General features: G+C 44.6%; 1 protein-coding gene and 1 non-coding gene across 2 annotated transcripts in view; both read right to left on the bottom strand.

Annotated features, from left to right (window-relative positions):
* LOC126176555 (GTP-binding protein Rhes) overlaps nucleotides 1–17,917 on the bottom strand; it is a 706,272-nt gene that overhangs the window by 405,159 nt on the left and 283,196 nt on the right. The gene's annotated exons all lie outside the window — the stretch shown is intronic.
* On the bottom strand, nucleotides 2,047–2,119 carry Trnas-cga (transfer RNA serine (anticodon CGA)). Its single transcript has one exon. It is a non-coding gene; the product is annotated as a tRNA-Ser (tRNA).

Below are 17,917 nucleotides of genomic sequence, written 5' to 3'. Positions count from 1 at the left end.
AGATCGCGATGGCTATGTTACTAAAAGACCGTTTTCAGCGTAGTCTTAGCCTATCTTCACTACTGCACCATCATCTGAAGTTGACGACGTCTGCAATACTCAGTACACCTCAGTCGCTGAAAGTGCTGTGTCAGCCACTGAGGTCTACTGACTGTTGCAGACATCGTCAGCTTCAGCTGATGGTCTGTTCTGAAGATGGCCTGAGACTGGGCCGAAACCGGTCATTATGGCGATCTAGACTGTTTCTTCACTGATTTAATGGTAGTTTATGGTAATGTTTTGACCGACGCCCCCAAAGAATGCAGTCTACTTTATCCGGAGAAAGCACAAGGCGCGGCAACTGCCACGAGCAGTTACCGGGCAGCGACCCGGCCACTGGCAGGGTTGGGGTCTGCGAGCCACCTCCCTGCATTTTTTTGTACAGTTTTTACAAGCAGACACACATAGTCCAAACAGGCCCCAAAAGACCTTTTTTTGTGCCAAAATGTCGCCTTCTGGGAATGCTATTCCATGTGGCAGTCAGTAATACACTCCTGGAAATTGAAATAAGAACACAGTGAATTCATTGTCCCAGGAAGGGGAAACTTTATTGACACATTCCTGGGGTCAGATACATCACATGATCACACTGACAGAACCACAGGCACATAGACACAGGCAACAGAGCATGCACAATGTCGGCACTAGTACAGTGTACATCCACCTTTCGCAGCAATGCAGGCTGCTATTCTCCCATGGAGACGATCGTAGAGATGCTGGATGTAGTCCTGTGGAACGGCTTGCCATGCCATTTCCACCTGGCGCCTCAGTTGGACCAGCGTTCGTGCTGGACGTGCAGACCGCGTGAGACGACGCTTCATCCAGTCCCAAACATGCTCAATGGGGGACAGATCCGGAGATCTTGCTGGCCAGGGTAGTTGACTTACACCTTCTAGAGCACGTTGGGTGGCACGGGATACATGCGGACGTGCATTGTCCTGTTGGAACAGCAAGTTCCCTTGCCGGTCTAGGAATGGTAGAACGATGGGTTCGATGACGGTTTGGATGTACCGTGCACTATTCAGTGTCCCCTCGACGATCACCAGTGGTGTACGGCCAGTGTAGGAGATCGCTCCCCACACCATGATGCCGGGTGTTGGCCCTGTGTGCCTCGGTCGTATGCAGTCCTGATTGTGGCGCTCACCTGCACGGCGCCAAACACGCATACGACCATCATTGGCACCAAGGCAGAAGCGACTCTCATCGCTCAAGACGACACGTCTCCATTCGTCCCTCCATTCACGCCTGTCGCGACACCACTGGAGGCGGGCTGCACGATGTTGGGGCGTGAGCGGAAGACGGCCTAACGGTGTGCGGGACCGTAGCCCAGCGTCATGGAGACGGTTGCGAATGGTCCTCGCCGATACCCCAGGAGCAACAGTGTCCCTAATTTGCTGGGAAGTGGCGGTGCGGTCCCCTACGGCACTGCGTAGGATCCTACGGTCTTGGCGTGCATCCGTGCGTCGCTGCGGTCCGGTCCCAGGTCGACGGGCACGTGCACCTTCCGCCGACCACTGGCGACAACATCAATGTACTGTGGAGACCTCACGCCCCACGTGTTGAGCAATTCGGCGGTACGTCCACCCGGCCTCCCGCATGCCCACTATACGCCCTCGCTCAAAGTCCGTCAACTGCACATACGGTTCACGTCCACGCTGTCGCGGCATGCTACCAGTGTTAAAGACTGCGATGGAGCTCCGTATGCCACGGCAAACTGGCTGACACTGACGGCGGCGTTGCACAAATGCTGCGCAGCTAGCGCCATTCGACGGCCAACACCGCGGTTCCTGGTGTGTCCGCTGTGCCGTGCGTGTGATCATTGTTTGTACAGCCCTCTCGCAGTGTCCGGAGCAAGTATGGTGGGTCTGACACACCGGTGTCAATGTGTTCTTTTTTCCATTTCCAGGAGTGTAGATGGAGATCTTGGCGGTCGATTGGACGTGGCAGAATTGCTTTTTGAACTGTAATTCCTTCCTGAAACTTCCTGGTAGATTAAAACTGTGTACCGGCCCGGCCCGAGACTCGAACTCGGGACCTTTGCCTTTCGTGGGCAAGTGCTCTACCACTGAGCTACCCAAGCACGACTCACGACCCGTCCTCACCGCTTCAATTCTGCCAGTACCTCGTCTTCTACCTTTTAAACTTCACAGAAGCTCTTCCGCGAACCTAGCAGAGTACTTGCCCGCGAAAGGCAAGGGTCCCGAGTTCGAGTCTCGGTCGGGCACACCGTTTTAATCTGCCAGGAAGTTTCATATCAGTGCGCACTCGGCTGCAGAGTGAAAATCTCATTCTGGAAATATCCCCCAGGCTGTGGCTAAGCCATGTCGCCGCAATATCCTTTCTTCCAGGGGTGCTAGTTCTGCTAGCTTCTGTGAAGTTGCATGGGGGCTTTATTATAATAAAGATATAAGAATGCAATGCAAATACTTTTTAATTTTCTGTCGCTGTATGTCCGATTACGCTGTTTCGTAAACGGCTGGCCCTGTCTAGTTTTAGTACGTAATCTGACTGCTTAGAATGACAACAAAGAATGTAAGGATATTTCTGTTAGCACAATTAATTAATTAAGTCCCCAGCAACTATAAAACCTACGAAACAACAAACATAAGTGTAGCTGTTCTGTATGTGGTAGTATGACTCAACGCACATCTGGCACGGTTCTTCTTCAACAAGACAAGAATTTTTAAATACCAATTATACTGACGTAATAAAAGAAAATTAGAAATACTATAATTGCGCAAGAAAATCAGAATTACACTCTAATACAAGAACACACGCCAGATGCTTTGTTGACTGAACCTGTAATGACACATTATTCAGGTCACTGAAAGAATAAAAGAATAAAAGAAAATACCTCCATTTATATTGACGAAATGCACTCTGACCATTACAATATCTCCATTAGAACAACATCTGCTATCTCTCCCATCAAACCACTGCATAAAACATGGAACAACACTCTCCACTACCACATCTCACTCTGTCTTCACGACAAGCAGTGTCCACCACAACTTCTCGGTAAGAACTGCCTGCCGCTACGTCTCAATAAGCACTGCCAGTGGAGGCGGCGGAACAATACTCTCTGGCGCGATCTTTGGCGCTGTGGCTCAGTGTAGCCACCTTTCAAAGTTTGGAAGGTAGGAGACGAGGTACTGGCAGAATTGAAGTGGTGAGGACGGGTCGTGAGTCGTGCTTGGGTCGCTCAGTTGGTAGAGCACTTACCCGCGAAAGGCAAAGGTCCCGATTTCGAGTCTCGGTCCGGCACATAGTTTTAATCTGCCAGCAAGTTTCATATCAGCGCACACTCCGCTGCAGAGTGAAAATATCATTCTGGAATTCCTTCCTACTTGGCCGCTTTTCTGTCTCCTCTTTACACGAGGTGATGACGTCTGGTCTCCTCACTGGCTAATCCAAACAAATAGCAGAGTAGCAGAAGTGAAGACCCAATTTTAAGAGAATTTCGCATTGACTAAAACATCAAATGTCCCTGACAAGTGGGAAAATAACTCGTAATTGTTTAAGCACTGCATGCCTAGGAAGGAGTGTAATAATTGCTTAGGGTTGCAGACCTTTTTAAAGGTGGGGAGCTTGTTGTCTTGTTAAGAAAAGTATCATCGGCCAGCACTTTGCAGAGCTCTTTTCGTTGCCACGCAAGAATGGTGCGGATTTGTAGAGTGGAGAATGAACTCTGAGTAGGTAGAAAACTCATTTAGATTTGGGCCACGGTGGAGGAAACATATGCTCGGGATATGGAACAGAACACTTGACTTAGAGACTTCGTCTGGAGATGCGATGAAGAGCTGCTATGTCTCAGTCTGCTGCGGATGAGAAATCGCAGCTTGGGCGAGGAAGGTACGAGAATTAACGCGCGTTTGTAGGGACGCCGTTAGGATTAGGTACATTTCGGAATCCAATGTCTTTTGCGAGTGATTAAAGTCTCGTTACGACTCCATCGGAAATGATAATTGCATATGAAATTGTTCAGTCTTGTGACGGATCAGGCAATCACTGCGCCGCCACTACGGGTTCTATTTTCCCGTAATTCATGTGTAGATTGCAGTCTTGTCCTACTCCCCTGAACCATCCAATCTTTTCTAAGATTATCACCTGTTAGATTACTGCTGACTTACATTAACAATTGATAATTTTCTTGTTCTCTATATTTCTTGTGGTAGAACAGACCCTGTAATAATTCGTTTTTGATGTATGCTAGCAGGGAACTTTGTAATAATGTGCACCACTATTTCATTTCGTAGTTAAACAACTTGTTTGCTATTTTTTGTGAGGTACAACACGCATGTGTCATGTACGCTAGGGCCACCCCTGTCCTATTACCTACCCACTGTGCGACACCCATTTCATTAATTGCACGAGGGACGTCTAACAAGCAAAGAAACAGATTTTTTTTCTGAAAGCAGATTGGTTTTATTTAGGGTTCCAGTACACCATTCATTTGGCTACAAAACCCTATTTTTCAACAAAATCTCCATTCTATGTGACAACGTTACGTCAACATACAGAGAGGGCCCGTATGCCCCTTAGTACCGTTCTACTGGTCGACCACGGAGCCAACATCTTGCTTAGTTCAAATGGCTCTGAGCACTATGGGACTTAACATCTATGGTCATCAGTCCCCTAGAACTTAGAACTACTTAAACCTAACTAACCTAAGGACATCACACAACACCCAGTTATCACGAGGCAGAGAAAATCCCTGACCCCGCCGGGAATCGAACCCGGGAACCCGGGCCATCTTGCTTAGTGACCTTTCCACCACCCACGTAGTGCTTTCCGTGAAATGCTTCCTTTATTGGATCAAACAGATGAAAGATGGAAGGTGTGAGGTCTGGGCTGCAGGGCGGATGAGGAAGAACAGTCCAATGAACTTTTATAAGCTCTTCTTGGGCGTGCAGGGCCGGCCGCTGTGGCCGAGCGGTACTAAGAGCTTCAGTCTGGAACCGCGCGACCGCTACGGTCGCAGATTCAAATCCTGCCTCGGGCATGGATGTGTGTGATGTCCTTAGGTTAGTTAGGTTTAAGTAGTTCTAAGTTCTAGGGGACTGATGACCTCAGATGTTAAGTCCCATAGTGCTCAGAGCCATTTGAACCGTTTTTGGGCGCGCAGACTTGCATGAGACCTCGCGTTGTCATGGTGAAGGAGAAGTTCGTTTGCATTTTTGAGGTGACGAACGTGCTGAAGTCGTTTCTTCAATTTCCTGAGGGCAACACAGCACACTTGCCCCATGAAGGAAGACATCAAACAGAGTAAGCCCTTCAGAGTCCCAGAAGACCAACGCAGTGGCTTTATCGGCTGAGTGTGTGGCTTTGAACTTTTCCTGCAGAGGAGAGATGGCGTGACGCCACGGCATGGATTGCCATTTTGTTTACTATTCGAAGTGATGAGCCCATGTTTCACTGCCTGTGATGATTCGACAAAAAATTGTTACGAGGAGTCTTGTAATGCACAAGAAATGCCGCATAAATGGTCTTTAGAGTCTTCTGTTAGGCTGCGAGGAACCCAGCTCGCACACACTTTTCACTACCCGAAATGGTGGACGAGTGTGTCAGGACTACAAACAGAGATTTCTAGTAGAGTAGCGAGGTGTTAGAAAGTGATCCTTCGCTCACTTCAAATGAGAGTGTCCGCACGTTCCAACATTGCAGGAGGCTAAGCAGCGTGCGGCCTGCCGGCACACGGGAAATCAGACAGATATGCGCGACTTTCTTGCGATGATGACAGACGCCTCGCCCAATGACTCTTAGTGCTCTTGTTCACTGCCAGCTCTCTGTAGACACTCCGCAAGAGCTTGTAATGCCCTGTTTTTCCGCCAAAAGAAACTGTATAACAGTTTTCTGCTTGAAACGAACCTCTGTCAGAGCCGCCATTTTGAAAGCTACGTATAGGGCCGCCCCCTATCGGAATTTCATGAATCTATAGGCCGTGAAGTGGGAACCTTCCACGACGCCCCATAACAAACTCTGCATTTTTTTCAATCGAAACTGCCCGAGAAAAAGTACGTGTTGCATTACTTATTGAACGCTCCTCTTATATGGGTCCATGGGGAGCGATCTGGTTATTGGCCAGTCCAACTGATGCGTATCATTACGATGTCTACAGGAGTGTGTTGAAGGCTCGGTTGTACCCTCACATTAGCTTTCCGTCACGTAGCCGGGTGTGAAAATGCAGGGCTGTGTTACAGCATGTAGCGGTCTACTTCATCGTAAACGGTGTTATAGCGTCCAGATGCAAAATCTGGAGAAATTCTTCAAGCCCCTGTGTACCGCTCCCTTTCTTGTTACTCCGCAAACACGATTGGAATGGGAAGTGTCCACCACGCATATCACAGTGATTAAGCTTATCCGTCACGGACGTTTAAGAACCCGTGAGCGTTAATCCAATGTAAATACATAAAACTGCATCCAGTCACTTTTTGGAAATAGTTATTTATTTATTCATTCCATGAACCGGTTTTCGAACCTTTTCAGGCTCATCTTCATGTGGTGTGCAGGCATATATAGCTATGTAGCTTCCTGTACACCATCTGAAGATAGTTATGTAACGTCCTATACACCATCTAAAGATGAGCCTGAAAAGGCTCGAAAACCTGTTCATGGAATGAATAAGTAACTGTTTCCAAAAAGTGACTGGCTGCAGTTTTACGTGTTTCAATTTCTCAGTGATTTGCAGAGTATGTGGATGTGATGTACTGTATGTCCTTTCTGTGCTCTAATTGCGCTTACTAACAGAACGTCACAAGGGACAGTTGCTTCAGCGGCCGTCACGAGAGTAACCACCTGAACGTCATCTTACCGTCTTAACAGCGCTGTCAGTTAGTGAAGAATTCAAATGTTACTGAAAATTCCGATAAAATGTTAGAAATCTCAATTTTTAGCCTAGAATGTGATGCACTACTTTCTAAAGGAAAATTCTTCCCAACTGCTACGAAGCAAAATAAAAACTAACATTACAGGAAATTTTGAAGAAAAATAATTTTTTACTTAAAGCTGTCGATAAAACAGAGCCACTGACATATTTGGCCTATAAAAAATAGGTTAGCATTCTGAAAGTTTATAAATGTATGTGATACATATTTTGTCGTAAAAACATAAAAGTATCCCGAAATAAAAAACAAATACTGTAAGACGTGAGAAACTGTTCGTCTTGAGTAACGAAAAATGTCGCTGCTTATGAATCTGCCTCTTTTTTTTTAAGGAACACACAGCAGTTCGGTTGTTTTACTGTTTATTTAAGTGCAATCCAGGTTTCGGCCTTTTATGCCATTTTCAAGTATTTGATTTTATGTATTTTACACATATTTTAGGATACTTAACAGTTTCTCTTAAGCTATGGCCAACTTTGAGTTTGAGAACATGTTAAGTGTCCTGCAATATATGTTCAAGACATAAAATCAAATACTTGAAAATGGTATAAAAGGCTGGAACCTGGGCTGTACTTACATAAATAATAAAACAGTCAAATGACGATGTGTTCCTTTAGAAAATATTGTGTTACTGTTGTTCAGCAACATCAAAAATTTGCGATCTGTTGGAGCTTGCAGATACTACCAGCGAGGAAGATGTTAAGAAAACTATAAAATTAATTTTGGTAACATCTGAGACATCATGATTGCGCCGTATCACTTACGAACACATTTTATTTGCGAGAGCCTCTTAGGGCGGCAGTGCGCTACTACCGGCGTGCCGCCGCCAGGATTTTGGTTCTGGTAGTTCGCCTCAATACGACCGAGAATATTCGCTATCTCTAGAAAATATTTTATTTACAACTCTTACTGACACTTCGTCTCTGAAATCATTACCCAAATGGCAGATATGTGCCATACAGAAGCGAGTGTAAGTACTTTCAGGCCATTACCTCCGTTGAAGTCTAGCAAAATACATTTGTGCGTATGGTTTTGTGAACGCTAAGTTTTATCGAAGTATACTACAAGTATACTACAAGCAATACGTGCAACTGCTATGTCTCTGCATTCCACTAAATCTTTTTCATCCGTCATTATGCTTTCTGACTCAAAAAACAATTGAGTGGAAAAGACAAATAACGGAGGTCTCGGAGCAAGAATTTTTCTAGCCGTCGGAAGCTCGTCGGCCCTGGAATCTAAGTATAGTTCTAGGTACTAGCTTTTCATCAAAACCGTCAAATTCCGTAGATTTCTGTTTTCATTTACATCCCTTTCTTGCAGAATCAAAACACACACTCAAATCTAGAGCTCCTGCTCACGTTACTGGACTGTTAATATGAAATACAGTCGATACCGAATACCACAAAGTTTTGTCGTGATTTTATGAACTTGCGCAAAATTTATATTATTCCTGGTTTCTTCACTGTTAGCCAGGTTAGTATAAAAATGTCAGTGAATTCGATGCAACAGTTTTAGGTTGTTTTCGAATGTTCGCCCTCTACGCAGGCCTTCGCTGCTGCGTTTCGCTCGTTACCCAACACACGTCAGTGCACCGTTCCACAGATGACTGGAACCACACGTGAACACACGATACTCGACGCAAACACTGAAAATTCAGCTGACGCTGACTTGATGCACTGTTAACAGTGTACATACAGTAACAAAGCTATGAGGCGTGAGAATCATAGTGCTTAGCGCCTGTGGACTGAAGGGAGCGGATGTGACCTTGAGTTGTCTAATTTCGTGACGACCACATTAACAGTAGTGCTTAGAAAAAAACTAGTATCGCCTCTAGTCGACATTAGATCAACTGTGTCGATGTCACAAAAATACAAATGCACATAACATGTGCAACCATTCCGCAAATAGCTACACATTTCAATGCTGGACCATCAACAAGTGTCAGCGTGCGAACCTTTCAACGAAACATCATCGATATTGGCTTTCGGAGCCGAAAGCCCACTGGTATACCCTCGATGAGTGGACGACACAAAGCTTTACGCCTTCCCTGGGCCCGTCACCACCTATATTGGATTGTTGATGACTGGGAACATGTTGCCTGTTTGGACGAGTTTCGTTTCAAATTGTATGGAGCGGATGGACGTGTACGGGTATGGAGACAACCTCATGAATCCATGGACCCTGCAAGCCAGTAGGGGACTATTCAAGCTGGTGGAGGCTTTGTAATCGTGTGTGGTGTGTGCAGCTGGAGTGATATGGGGCCCTGATACGTCTAGATACGACTCTGACAGGTGACACGTACGTAAGCATCATGTCTGATCACCTACATCCATTCATGTCCGTTGAGTATTCCGATGGACTTAGGAAATTCCAGCAGGACAATGCTACACGCCACACGTCCAGAATTGCTATAGGGTGGCTCCAGGAACACTCTTCTGAGTTCAAACACTTCCGGCGGACACCAAACTCCCCAGACATGAGCATTACTGAGAATATCTGGTATTATTGAGAATATCCTGGATACCTTGAAACGTGTTGTTCAGAAGAGATCTCCATCCCTTCGTGCTATTAAGGATTTATGGACAGCCCTGCAGGATTCATGCTGTCAGCTCCCTCCAGCACTACTTCATACATTAGTCGCGTCCATGTCACGTCGTGTTGCAGCACTTCTCCGTGCTCGCGGGGACCCTACACGATATTAGACATGTATACCAGTTTCTTCAGTGTAAAAAAGGATATGGAGGAAGTTGGGATCAATGAGAGAGAGATCCGGATATATAGATATTTCGAATGAAGATTGACAAATTCAAGGGATGTAAGGAAAAGTAAAGTACGGGGAGCTAGGTCATCTGGACAGAGGAAAGGATGCCAATCCTCAGCGAAAGAATGAAGAGATTCTGTGCCAGTGTATACACTCTTCAGTGTACAAGTCATTGTACCTGACCGATGATAAAAAAAAGTCGTGTGTCTTCATTCCACGTAAAACTAGTCTGAAATTTCAGCGTCAGAACTGACCATAGCAGATGTTGCGGTGTAGCTACGAATATTATTGATACAATTCTTTGATTTCTCTTGAATTTTTGGATCATTTGAGGTGTGTCCTTGGCAAAGTGCTTTAGAAAATAAATTTTGTGTTAACGCTGACATATTAACGTTACTGTTGTAACAATATAATATCAGTGTCGTTGTACCGTTTACCTCTGATTTGAAATGTTCTGCATTACGAAATCTATACTGTAAATTCATCAGACCGCAATTGTAACTGTCAATGGAATTGTCTTAAGTGCACATTTAAAAGTACCGCTCAAAAAAACTGTTCCATTATCATTATGAATGTCTACATTCCTGTTACTTTCTCTATGCAGAAATTGTGTCTGTCTAGCTGTGTGTTTTTCATTCCGGCCCATTAGCGTTCCCCTTCTAGCCATAGCCTAAGACGTATATATTTTCCATATAATTAGAGAAGTCGGAAGTCGTAGTTATTCAAAATGAAGACATTAAAGATGAAGAACGTACTCCAAATCTTCTGGTAACGGCATCAAATGATCACAAAATTACTCTTCCAGAATAGTAAGCGAAATAACGATGTAATATATAACGTTATTTACAGACTTCGTTACTACGATATCACTGTTCGACATGGGTTCTATTTCTGATATTAAAGTATGTGCTTCTAGACCATTTTACCGTGGGAAATTCAAATATGTAAACAAAATATCGTTGTCAGGGATACTTTTTATGTAATATGTATATATACGTATATTCACGGTTCTTGGCAAACACAGAGACGTTATAGAGAAATACGGGTATGTTGCCGCATCCAGTAGTGATAGAACGTGATAATTTCTTGTACAACAGCAGGTGGGAAGAATCAGACATCATTAGGTTATCTCCCGCCACACCTATGTCATTAAGACCACCTGAAACATCTCATTAACTCGAACGGCGACAGCCGGTCGCTGCCTCGGCAGTAAAGCTTCACGCCTCCTAGGGGCTGGTGCATCGAGTTTACAACAGTGGTGTTAGCCACAATTTGTGTCAGTCTTTTAACGAGTGGGTGTTTTGGCTGACAAGTAACTGTATGTCATATTTCCGAGCACGGTTGAAATTTTTTAGTTCCTGTGTGTAAACTGATTGATCCTGGTGCTGAAGGTAAAAAGACTGCTTGTTTTTACACATCAGCGTTCCTCTAGTTCCCTACTATTAATTTAATACAGGTGTATTACCAAAGTGGTATTTTTAAATTTGCAGAAATTCCAGGTCATCGTGGATGTCGATATAAGCCGGACAACTTCTGCTACATCTGTGGGAAGTTCACTTTTGCCAGAAATAGGAAGAAAATTTCTTTAGTCATAAAGAAAGCATACAAACAGTACTTTGGAGTAGAGGTAGAAGACCAAGGTAAAGAATGGGCACCACATTTCTATTGTGCTACATATTACTGCAAACTAATTCAGTGGTGGAAAGGTAAAGAGAATGTGGCGATGTTTGCTGTTCCCATGGTGTGGAGGGAGCCTAACGACCATGTTACTGATTGTTATTTCTGTCTAACAAAACTTCAGGGTTTTACAAACAAAAAGTTGAAGATGCACATTGTTTACCCAGATCTGCCTTCAGCGAGAATGCCAGTGCAGCATTCCGACAACCATCCAGTACTTTCAAGAGCTCGAGGTCAAATTCCGAGTGACAGTGAAATAAGTAGTACTGAAGAAATCACAGGTGATGATTCTTTATATCACTGCAAAAGTGAGTCATCGCCACATTTGTTAACACAGGCAGATTTAAATGATTTAGTACATGATCTAGGACTAAGTAAACAAAAGGCGCAGCTGCTTGGTTCAAGATTACAAGAGTATAATCTACTGCACCAAAGTACTAAAATCAGTGTGTTCAGGAACAGAGAACATACCTTTATTTCTTATTCTTCAACTGACGAAGCACTGACATTTTGCAATGACGTTGCTGGCCTGATGGAAGTACTGAACTTCACTTACATTTTACAGGAGTGGAGACTTTTCAGAGATGCATCGAAAACAAGTCTGAAGGGTGTTTTGCTCCATAACGGAAATCAAATATCCTCTGTTCCAGCAGCTTACGCTAGTTTGACAAAAGAGAATTACGAATTCGTACAAAGGATACTAAATTCATTAAAATACAATGAACACAAGTGGAAAATATGTGCAGATTTCAAGGTAATTGCTATGGTACTGGGAATGCAACAAGGCTACACAAAGTATGCCTGTTTTCTTTGTGAGTGGGATAGTCGAGACCGAAATTCTCACTACGTGAAAAAGAAATGGTCCAGGCGAAGATGTAAAGTTGGCGAAAAGAATGTACAACGTGAAAGTCTGGTAGCTCCTGAATATATACTACTTCCACCGCTTCACATCAAACTTGGCCTGATGAAACAATTCGTGAAGGCCATGGATCCAACAGGCTGTGGGTTTGCATATCTAGCTACCAAATTCCCCCGTCTTTCAGCTGCAAAAGTAAAGGAAGGGGTATTTGTGGGCCCACAGATCAGGGAGCTGCAGAAAGATGCAAATTTTGAAGCATGTTTAACTGATAAAGAAAAATCCGCATGAGACTGTTTAAAGATGGTGACGGAAAACGTCCTTGGAAGAAGAAGAGCTACTAACTACAAAGCAATGGTGAAGGATATGATCGAAGCATATCAGAATTTGGGGTGTAATATGTCTTTGAAGGTACATATGATGGACTCTCATCTGGACTACTTCACAGAGAGTTGTAGTGACGTATCGGATGAACATGGGGAAAGATTCCATAAAGACATTTCGACCATAGAAAGGCGCTATGAAGGGAAGTGGGTACCTTCTATGTTGGCAGATTATTGCTGGAAAATCATTCGAGAGAAGAAAGATTCACAATACAAGAGAAAAAAGTGATGTGCATTACAAGGCAGTGGCTCATTGTTTGTCAATTTTCTGTAATTTCTTATGTCAAATAAATGCTTCAAAGTGTATACACGAAGGTTACTGTGTTATATGTTAGATCCCACCCTCCATTAATGTGATGAACTTATAACATCATAAAGATGTGCATTTGTTTGTCGAATTTCACCTCACGTTTGCTGCACTATATCAGAAACTGAAAAGAGAAATAAAATTGCGATTACTCATAAACTATCCCTGACAGAAAAAAAAAACAAAAACAGTTTTCAATTCAGCACTCAAAATACAACTAGGATCACAATATTTTTTATCAGAAATAGAAAAAAGGTCTTTTTTTGTAGAACAGTGTATTTCGAGTTCCGATGCTGACGTCATCGACGTAGCAGCTGTCGCATTGTGTCTACCACGTATGCGTGTATTACGGCAAATGAGCCATCTAAAACGTAAACGTCCCTAGAAAGCGATTTCAAGAAGCGTTGTTACTTTCGTGTGTCATTTCTACCAAAGCACCTTATCACTACATAGCCAGAATGTGGTAACACTTTGGCTTTCGATGTTCACATATTGGGGATTTTAATACATGATAGACAAGGAATCATTAGACTTATACATATGAAAGCATCTTCTTCCTTTTACCACTCTTCTCGGCTACGTAGATACATGATTTTTTCTTTGTGCACATATATGGCAAAATTCATTTAGAATTATGAAAGTTTCATTGACCTCCTTGTATAATTAATATTAAAAAAAGATACTTCAGTTCTCGTGTTCACTTATTAGTATTATGATGACGCATCGCAAACGGAAGGCTGAAGTCCTGTTTTTGACGTAGCAGTGAATCTACCTTGCCTATTCACTAAGGTGGAAAGTGGAAGTCTGAGGTGGCGGGAAGTCCGCTTTGAAGTCGCGGCAGCAGCTGTCCGCGCAGCCAATAGACGCGCCGCGCGGTGTTAATGGTCTGCCCGCGGTTCTCGAACGTAATCGACTGCCGGCCGGCCGGCGCGGGGTTCAGAGGGGTGCGCGGGAAGGCCGCATAATTGTCTCGGCGGACAATGGAACGAAATGTAAAGGGCCGCGCTGCCTGCGAGAAGAGACGGGCAGAGAGGAGGGAACAGGGACGGGACGCTAGGAAGAAGCAGCGTTAAAGCGGATGTGGGCAAAGCGGCCCCAATGATAAAAAACTGGCCGCTCCTGTACGTAATAACTTGCTCTCAGGTCAAACACTACGATATATATCTAACAGCTTAGAAACAGAATATTCGTCTACGGATACAGTGGAATATTCCGTAGTATTTAAAATTTTCATTAGGTATTTATTGGTTATATATCTTCATGATAAAATTATCTCGGGCTTCCAGCTGCGTCAAGTGGTATAAAAACCACGAGCTTTCGGCCTTCTACTGCTCAGCCAGCGTCAAGCGGTGACTGTCGTGTGGTTGGTGCTGGTGTTCTTATTCAGCCACGTTGCCAACTGTGAAGTCACTAGTGCCTAGTCCAGCACCCTATGTATTAAACTTCCTGGCAGATTAAAACTGTGTGCCGGACCGAGACTCGAACTCGGGACCTTTGTCTTTCGCGGGCATGTGCTCTACCAATTGAGCTACCCAAGCAGGAGAGCTTCTGTAAAGTTTGGAAGGTAGGAGACGAGGTAATGGCAGAAGTAAAGCTGTGAGGACGGGGCGTGAGTCGTGCTTGGGTCGCTCAGTTGGTAGAGCACTTGCTCGCGAAAGGCAAAGCTCCCGAGTTCGAGTCTCGGTCCGGCACACAGTTTTAATCTGCCAGGAAGTTTCGTATCAGCGGACACTCCGCTGCAGTGTGAAAATCTCATTCTGGAAACACCCCCTAGGCTGTGGCTAAGCCATGTCTCCGCAATATCCTTTCTTTCAGGAGTGCTAGTTCTGCAAGGTTCGCAGGAGAGCTTCTGTAATGTTTGGAAGGTAGGAGACGAGGTACTGGCAGAAGTAAAGCTGTGAGGACGGGGCGTGAGTCGTGCTTGGGTCGCTCAGTTGGTAGAGCACTAGCTCGCGAAAGGCAAAGCTCCCGAGTTCGAGTCTCGGTCCGGCACACAGTTTTAATCTGCCAGGAAGTTTCATATCAGCGCACACTCCGCTGCAGTGTGAAAATCTCACCGTATGTATTGGTTGTAAGTAGCGCTGGTAATAAAATACCAATAATTTCCCCATAACCTATCGGCATATGTCGGCGATGCTTTGACTACCAATATATCAATACATCGACATCAAAATGGCTATATCGAGTGCCGATATTTCTATTTTATATTAGATTTTTTTCTCAATTTTAGGTAAATATTTGAATTTGTTCTTTTGGAATTGTACGTGGTGAGGCAGAAAGGACGGACGTTTTTAGAACAGCTAGAATTCACGTTCAGGCGGTCGGAGTGGGGGGGGGGGGGAGTGATGTGATAACGTGATCGGTAGCTCCTGCCATTTTGTTTAGTCAAGGTCATGGAGCCGTGGACTGTGCAACATCGTGTGTTTAGCTACGATAGTTTTGTGCGCAGTAGTGAGTCTATCGTTGGAGTGCAACGTGAGTTTCGTCGCCATTTCAATCTCGCTAGACATGATAGTGTTCCCACTCGTAACACCATTTTACGTTGGGTAGAATCATTTCGAACACAAGGAACAGTTATGAACAAAAACCACCAGGAGCTCCTCTCTTAGTTCAGACACAAGAAAATGTGGAAAGAGTTTGGCAAGCCATACTCCGTAGTATGGTCGATATGCTAGAAGACACTCGGCTGAGCTGCACCTCAGTAATCACTCGGTAAGGCGTATTTTGCATACTACCCTAAAATTTCATCCCTAGAAAATGGCCACTGTGCAGAAATTAAACCCAAGAGATTATGAACAGCACCTAAATTTTGCCTGAGAAATGGAGGCCATATGTGAGCAAAATGACAACATTATTTTGCTTATGAGTGATGAAGTTCGTTTCGATTTGAATGGAACGGTAAATCAGCAGAACAGCCGTTATTGGGCCAATGAAAACCAAAAACTACTGCAAGAGAAAACATTACATAGTCCCAAGGTGACTGTTGTTGTGCTGTGATAGGTACAGATGTTATTAGTCCATACTTTTTCCAAGACGAGAACGAGAACACTGCAACGGTAACCTCCGAACGATATAGAGAGATGATCACTGAATTCTTTCCACCTGAATTAAGAAGAAAACGTATTCCTATCCGGCGAGTGTGGTTTCAGCAGGATGGAGCTACAGCTCACACGGCAAGATTGACTATGAAGCAATTAAGACTGTTTTTCGTGGTAGAGTTATTTCCTGGTTCGGGGACATTCATTGGCCTCCTCGTTCCCCTGACCTATCCATGCGTGACTACTTTTTGTGGGGTTACCTCAAATCACGTGTGTACGTGCATAAACCACGTACACTTGAAGAATTGAAGGAAGCTGTTCGTGTGGAAATCATCCAAATAGACAGCGGCATGTTGCAGAGAGCGCCTTGAGAAGTGCATCCCTGAAAACGGCCGTCACTTGGGAGATGTTGTTTTTGAGCATTAATTTTGTTAAATGGTAACATTACTTGAGTGTTATTCTGTAATTAAATTTTTTTTTGAAGCACTCCTAACGATGTATTGTTCATTTGAAAACCGTTCATCCTTTACGGGCAACAGCCTCGCCGCACTGGCTACACCGCTTCCCGTCAGATCACCGAAGTTAAGCGCTGTCGGGCGTGGCCGACACTTGGATGGGTGACCAGTCGTGCCGCCATGCGCTGTTGCCATTTTTCGGAGTGCACTCAGCCTCGTGATGCCAATTGAGGAGCTAGTCTACCTAGTAGTAGCGGCTCCGGTCAAAGAAAACCATCATAACGACCGGGAGAGCGGTATGCTGACCGCACGCCCCTCCTATCCACATCCTCCACTGAGGATGACGCGGCGGTCGGATGGTCCCGATGGGCCACTTGTGGCCTGAAGACTGAGTGCTCATCCTTTATGCCTCACCCTGTAGTAGAACATAATTTTACTTTCGCTATATGGAGAGGTCTTGCTACTTTTTGAACATTCATCACGTCCACTCTCTTTGACGGTGTGAACCAAGTATATGCGACACAGAAGAAGAAATCCGATTGCACTGACCGGTGGCGGTGTGAATGGAGTAACAATATTTCCGAGGTTAAGAAATAGCACATCAGTTGCGTTAAGAAAAACGATTTCTAATGCAACTAGCGTCCGCCGCTCGTGGTCTCGCGGTCGCGTTCTCGCTTCCCGAGCACGGGGTCCCGGGTTCGATTCCCGGCGGGGTCAGGGATTTTCACCTGCCTCGAGATGACTGGGTGTTTGTGTTGTCCTCATCATTTCATCATCATCCAGGAAAGTGGCGAAATTGGACTGAGCAAAGATTGGGTAATTGTACGGGCGCTGATAACCACGCAGTTGAGCGCCCCACAAACCAGACATCATCTCCAATGCAACTAGTGTCCTATTTCTTCACGCCGGCATTCTTCAAAAACAGTTGCTGGAAATGATGAACAAAAACCTAAATGACGAGATTGATCTTTATGGTGGGTGGAGCGTTTGAGGGGAAATGCTGATGCAATCGGCCCTTGGCGCTACCAACAGAAACTGGAACGTATAGCTTCACTACGCGATTCTGACATTACAGCTGCTCGGTCGATGGCGTTGGCAGAAATGAAAAAAAGAGGGAAGCCGACACGAAGTGTTCCGGATAAATTCGTTATGTGACGAAACGGAAAGATGCATCAGTCGGATACCATTTATTGTGCCACTTACATGCAATATAAAGTTAGCAAAGTGGTTATCGCCAAGCGTGAACGTGCATCGTTTTCCTATCAATGCTTGCTCTAAGGGGATAGGCAGGCTGCTAGCTTCTTGATGTACTGAATATCTAATAATAAGTCAGTACTTAAATACACAGCTCTAAAATCGGCAGTATATTTAAAATGTGTAGCCGAGTTTTTATACGCAAGTACGTCGATATTATTTCGTGTGTATATCGATATAACGGTATGTTCTCGATAAATCGAGGGAGGATAGTGATAATCCTTAAATATCGATGTATCGGATTCCCGACATTTTTAAAAATATCA

This window comes from Schistocerca cancellata, chromosome 3 (assembly GCF_023864275.1).
Source record: "Schistocerca cancellata isolate TAMUIC-IGC-003103 chromosome 3, iqSchCanc2.1, whole genome shotgun sequence".
NCBI lineage: Eukaryota > Metazoa > Arthropoda > Insecta > Orthoptera > Acrididae > Schistocerca > Schistocerca cancellata.
The sequence above is the reverse complement of the archived record's forward strand: the minus strand, read 5'-3'. Positions and strand labels throughout refer to the sequence as shown.